The sequence below is a fragment of the Python bivittatus genome, unplaced genomic scaffold (assembly GCF_059951505.1).
Source record: "Python bivittatus isolate LINGU-HERP-01145 unplaced genomic scaffold, Pbiv_v1 ctg000580_np1212, whole genome shotgun sequence".
Taxonomy (NCBI): Eukaryota; Metazoa; Chordata; class Lepidosauria; order Squamata; family Pythonidae; genus Python; species Python bivittatus.
Window position 1 is genome coordinate 7,602,120 of NW_028277087.1, and position 6,054 is coordinate 7,608,173.

The following is a 6,054-nucleotide window of genomic DNA, read 5'->3' on the forward strand; positions in this document are numbered from 1 at the left end:
ATCGGCTCCGCTCGCCTAGGATCCCGCCCCCCCGCCTTCCCCTCTTCCTCCTCCTTTGTTTGCTGGCCCTGCCGCCGCCTTCATCCAACAGCCCGGCCCGGAGAGGGGGAGGAGGTCGGACGGGGCGGGGAGCCCGAGCGGAGGCTGCCGGCAGCGCCCCCCACCCGCTGGCGCCTCGCCGCGCCTCTGTCCCACCCAGAAAGAGGACGTCATCTCCAGCCCAACAATGAAAGAGGGGGGGAGAAGGGGAAGGCGCATGCGCGGGGAAAGCCTTTCCCCACCCTTCACCCCCTGGGGTAGCCCCGCCCCCACCCACGCGCTGAAAAGGCTCGGGGTGGAAAGCGCGGCCACGCCTTCCAACTTCTGGCTTGGGGAGATCGGGGCCGATTTGGGACGGGAGGGACGCCTTCCCCCCCCCCCGCCACCCAATTTCCTGCGCTATCCTTGTAGTAAAATATATGTATGCTGGCTAGAGTCGCGTGGTGCACTGAAAAAAAAAGTACTCTTAAAAAAAGGGTGCGCTAAAAAAAAAAAAAAAAAAGGAACTCCTTTCAAGTCAAGCTCCTGGGGATGTTCGAGTGCAAAAACGATTTACTTGCCCCCATTTGGTTTAATGATTGTCTGAACTCAGGAAATGAGTTAATAAAGGAACTACAATAGGGGTGCTGTGTGAATGCGGTTATGGAATCATACGTTAACCTAGTGTTGTGTAGGAAGCCAGTGAGAGTGATCAGAATAGGATTTAGTGGATTGTGCAATGCCATGGAACTGGGAGAATAAGAGAAAGCTTAACCTTCGCATTCCCACACAGCCAGAGCCCTGACCGCCGCTCCAGGAGGAATCTCCTCTCAGTTCAGACGGACACCTGCAGGCGTAAGTGCAGCTATCTTTGAATTTCATGTCCCTCTGCCCAGCTGCTCCCCAGCCCCCCCTTCTTACACGGCCAGGAATGCAGACCCATCAGCCTTAGCCCTGGCGTGTGATGGATTAATGCCATCAAGTTGGTGTCGCCTCTTGGTGATCTGTCCCCAGACAGGGCTTCCAGTGGTGCACCCGCTGCAGCTGTAATCAAGTCCACGCACCTTTCTGCTGGCTGTCCTCTTTCTCGCTTTCCTTCCACTTTCCCCAACATTACAGACTTCACAAGGTGGGTCTTCGCATCACGTATCCAAAATTGAGCCTGGTCATTTGTGCATCCAGTGACAACTCTGGGCTGACTTGTTCAATGATCCATCCGTTTGTTTTCTTGGTTGTCCACGATATTCTCAGGAGTCTTCTCCAACCCCAAAGTTCAAAAGCATCAATATTCTTCTTATCCTGCTTCTTCAAAGTCCAACTTTTGTTTCTACAGTGTAACAGGGAAAACCATTGTCTGCCGGATTCTGATCTTTTGAGGCAGCATACAAACTGTTAAATGAGTGAATCAATGAATGAAGACATGTGCTTCTTCCTCAGTTGGAGCCACTCACATCTCCAATGTAAATAACCTCAAAGGTTTAATTGTTTTTCATCCCCCCCCCATTTATCTTTAAATCACTTTGGAGGTCATTTGGGCAATGGTTAATTAAAAAAAATATATTAAAAAAATAACCAAGTGTCCAATTAAAAAAATAGAAACGCAGATATTAAGACTTCAGAGAAAAGAATGAACAAACATAATAGTGTATACTCAACAAATTGGAATGCTTTATTGTCCTGGTGTTTTATTTGTAAAACTATTAACTGTAATAAAAAGAATAAGTCTTCAGTAATATATAGTAGTAAAGGATGGACAAATGTAAAGAGAGTAAAAGAATGGAATGATTATCTGTCCTTACTTTCTTACATCCCATGTCTGTCCACATAGCTAAATGATTATTGTACTGCTTTGAGTCCGTTATTGTTACTAGGAAGAAAAATACTGTAATGCACTAATATTTATATTCTATCTATGAAGTCACTGATTTTTTTCCATGGGGTGTTTTCTTCTTGTGATTATTAGTGACATCAACTAATAATTGGAGGAAGATGCGATAACTGACTTTTTAGCTGAGAATACCTCTATTGGGAATTGTTTTTGAATAGACCTGGGTAGTGCTGAATTGTGAATATTGTATAATAAGTTACAACACTTATATGCTGCCCGACTCTCAATGACTCTGGACAGCTCATAACATTAAAGAAATTACAATAATACCAATAAAAGATAAATGATGGCAAATACGATGAAGTGAAGGGTCTCCCTCTCCCTCACCAAAAGCCAAAAGTAAGAGTGGCTCTTGTAAACAACAGCAAAATGGGAGCCATCCAGATCTCAGAGGGAGCCTCACTCCAGAGGGCAGGTATTGCCACAGAGAAGGTACGCTTCTGGGGTCCTGATAGATGCCAGAGTGTGCCAACCCTGTGAGATTGAACTGGCAGGGCAGATACTATGGAAGACAGATGGTCTCTTAAGTAACCAGGTCTTATGCCATGTAGGGTTTTATAGGTACTGAGGCATGCCCATCACTGCCCACACCGCTGCATTCTGGACCAGTTGAAGCTTCCAGGTGGTCTTCAAGGGCAGCCCCACGTACAGCACATTGCAGTAGTCAAGCCATGAGGTGACTGGGGCATGAATGTCTTAAGGGCATGTATGTACTGTATAAATATGTAATATTCATATATATATGAGATTACACAACAAGTTGTAGTTATTTTGATATGTAGAAATATTTTGGTATTCAGAGGAAAAATGTAACAATGTGCAAGAACATTTAGAAGAACATTTCAGCTATCAAAATTAAGCCCATGATAATTTTTTCTTCCCTTAGAATTAGTGCTTAATTTTGGCTGGATCTTGTCCATCTTGTATTTATTCCATCTTCAGATGCAAAAATTAAAAAAAAAAAATTCTGGATCTTCCCTAAATATATATAGTTGTGCAGAGAATTAAGTTTGTAAACATTTCAGGGTCAGGTACGAACACACTTAATGCGAGTAGAAATTGCGCAAGGGAGAATTCTCAACCCTAAACCCATTACATCACAGAAATGCCTTTTTATGGATTTAAATGGAATCCTGATTTTTTCCCCCTGCTTTTTCATTCTGTAAGATTTTGTGCAATGGGTCTAGTTTGTTCAACTTTTTTGTCACCTTGATGCTTTGGAAGGTGTCTAAAAGTTGAGTGATGCTAGTATAAATGTTCTTTCAATATTAATTGATAACCAAATACTAACTGGATCTGAAAAGATGCAAGTTTACTTACCTGTGACAAGTTGCATCTTTTAATGATTTTGACAGTCCCCCAAACTTCCTCTCCATCCATGACAGAACAAAATATTTGCAGACCTGAGCGTGAACACTCCCTTATTACATCAGCCTGCTTCAAATCCAATTTGTAAGGGGGGGGGGGCTTCCCACCACCCTCCTTTGTTGAAAGACAGTAGCTGAAAGGTAGAGAACCAAGATTCAAGTTTCAATCACGGCCTCCAGATAAAATTAGGGCCAGTAACGACCGAACAACAAAATCATCTCTGCCTAACACACTAGAGCAACCTTTTGTCAATTTGGGCCGTTTGGGGGAGGGCTTAGCACATGTGAACCCAACTATAGTCAGTACTTGACAAATTGTGGTTTAGCACAAGGTGTGGACCCTGGTAACTTAATCTAAAGTAGACTTATCCAACCTGGTGCCTCTTACAGGCTGATTCCCATATTCTCCAGTCAGCATAGGGAAATCCATGATTGAGGATTATGGGAATTGGTATCCTTTTGGGCACATACTAGCACCACCTCCTGCTTTTGGTAATTCTGTGGGTAAATTTACGCATCACTGAAACATGAAACACATTGGCCAGTTAATATGAACGCTGCTGTGATGGAATGGAATTATGAAGGCCACACTCGGGGAGGGAAACATCCTCTTTCGTCTCCTGAGGGGTGAGGAAGAGATAAGAGGATGAGGCTGGCACCTCCCTGAGGAATTCACTGTTTTCACTGGCTGACTGTGGGAACTAAGTTTCAGTCTGGGAAGATTCTTGCTAGAGGTTGTAGCTAATAAACATTGCTGAACTGAATCTGCATGGTCTCCTGGAATTCCTTGGGCTAGGCCTGACAGCTGCCTTATTATATACTTCACTAGTATTGGGAGCTTTTAAAAGATTAAATGTATCATCCAGAATGGGAACAGCTGCCATGCCCACTTGAGTAAATAGAAAGTATTAGGTGCTCTGGATTCAGGTACTTATTCTAGAAAAGCCAAGATTGTATCTTGGGAACCATGTAGGAAAGGAAGGAGGATCTGGCACATGCATTTATATTAAGCAACCAGGAGGGTTTAACACATCTTACACTTTTGTATGTAGCTCAGCGGTATACGAACCCAGCCACTGGAATTTTTACAACAGGGGATCTTGATCCAGCCAGTTGCAACTTAATAAATGAGGTATTAACATCATGCATGAACTAAGCCACTTGTAGACTTTGGGATGAGATATAACTCTTGCTTCCTGCAACACCCAATGGAAGTCTTAATCTGCCCACTGCTATTCAGAAGACTGGAGTTGTGTGTACGGTGGTCACTTAGGTCTGTGCCAAGGAAAACTTCAGATGGATAAAGTGCTATTGGCTTGTTATATGATGGATCCCCCTCCCCTAAATACTTGATACTGAAAAGCAATTCCGATTTTCCACTTTGTGATAATAGCTCCATAAAACTTGGTAGGCAAGGTGGCACTGCTCCAATCATCAAGGAATGTTGATGTAGACCCACCAATGAATGTTACCAGGATTTGGTCCTTTAGGCCCTTTCAACAGGCAGAATGTGCCAGCAATGAAGAGCGCCCCCCTCCTTTTACATAAGCCAAGGAAATGCTTTGAACCTGAGAAGGCTGAGAAACATTGGATTTTCTTATTTTTATGCATATGCTAACTTCCACTGAATGCAGAGGAATCTTCAAGTAATTTTGATGTTCTTTACGGATAAGCATCTTGTCCTTTTTTTAATGAATATTTTTGGTGTGATTTCATAGGGAGCTATTTGTAATCTGAATTCAAACTGGAAAACCCACGCCACATGTCCCTTTGTCTCTCTGATCTAACTGGCTGGTGACATGCTTGAGTTGGAAAGCATGCTTTTTGTGCGCAATACAGAGGGCTGCAACTACAAAGTTTGCATTTCTATTTTTACAGGATAGGGAAGCATCCCTTTTAGAAGTTTTATCTCCCGCCCCTGCTCTCCTACTTTTTCATTGGACAAGAGATGCAACTTCAACATTGCGGCTCACAACAGTTCTCATAAATGGCTGCTCTTCTTGCACAACAGTGATGCTGAATCAGGCCAGCCACCTATTATTTCCCAGCTATCTGACTATGAGAAACCTATGAACAGAACATGGTACAACGGCTTCCCCAAACTCAGGTTGCCCTGCAAATAACATTAATAGGTTTGTTGATCCTGGAATTATATATCCATCACAGCTGGTCTCCGTCCTGCCTGAATAGAAGCCATTGGCCACCATTCCAGAGTTTCTTCAGTGGACTATGAAGCTATTTCCACCAGTTAACTTGTGTAATTTTACACATTAGTTATGCTTTTTTTGAGTATTGACTCCTGGTGACTGTCTGGACCAGTCCCTGCAGTTTTCTTGGCACGTTTTTGAAAGCAGTTTGCCCTTGCCTTCTACTTCCTAGGGCTGGAAGAGGGACTGGCCCAAGGTGGCCCAATTGGCTTTGTGCCCAAGGTAGGACTAAAACTCACGCTCTCCTGGTTTCTAGCCTGGTGCCTTTGCCACTACACCCAACTGGCTCTCCACGGTCTTTTTACTCACATTAAAAGGGGCTCTAAAATACTCCAAAGCAGGGAATGAAAACCAGAACTTTCATCCCCTGCTGCTTCCATGCAACTATTCAGTGGGCTGCCTTTGCTCATAAAGACACAAATACTAGACCTGCAATCCATCATCTGATCTAGTGACCATCATTACCCATCTTTCAGCAAGGCATTCTTGATCCCCTATAGCATTCTTCTACCTGCTTTGAATCTCTCTCTTTCATTGGATGACTGCTATATAATACAATTCTTTTTCCTCACCT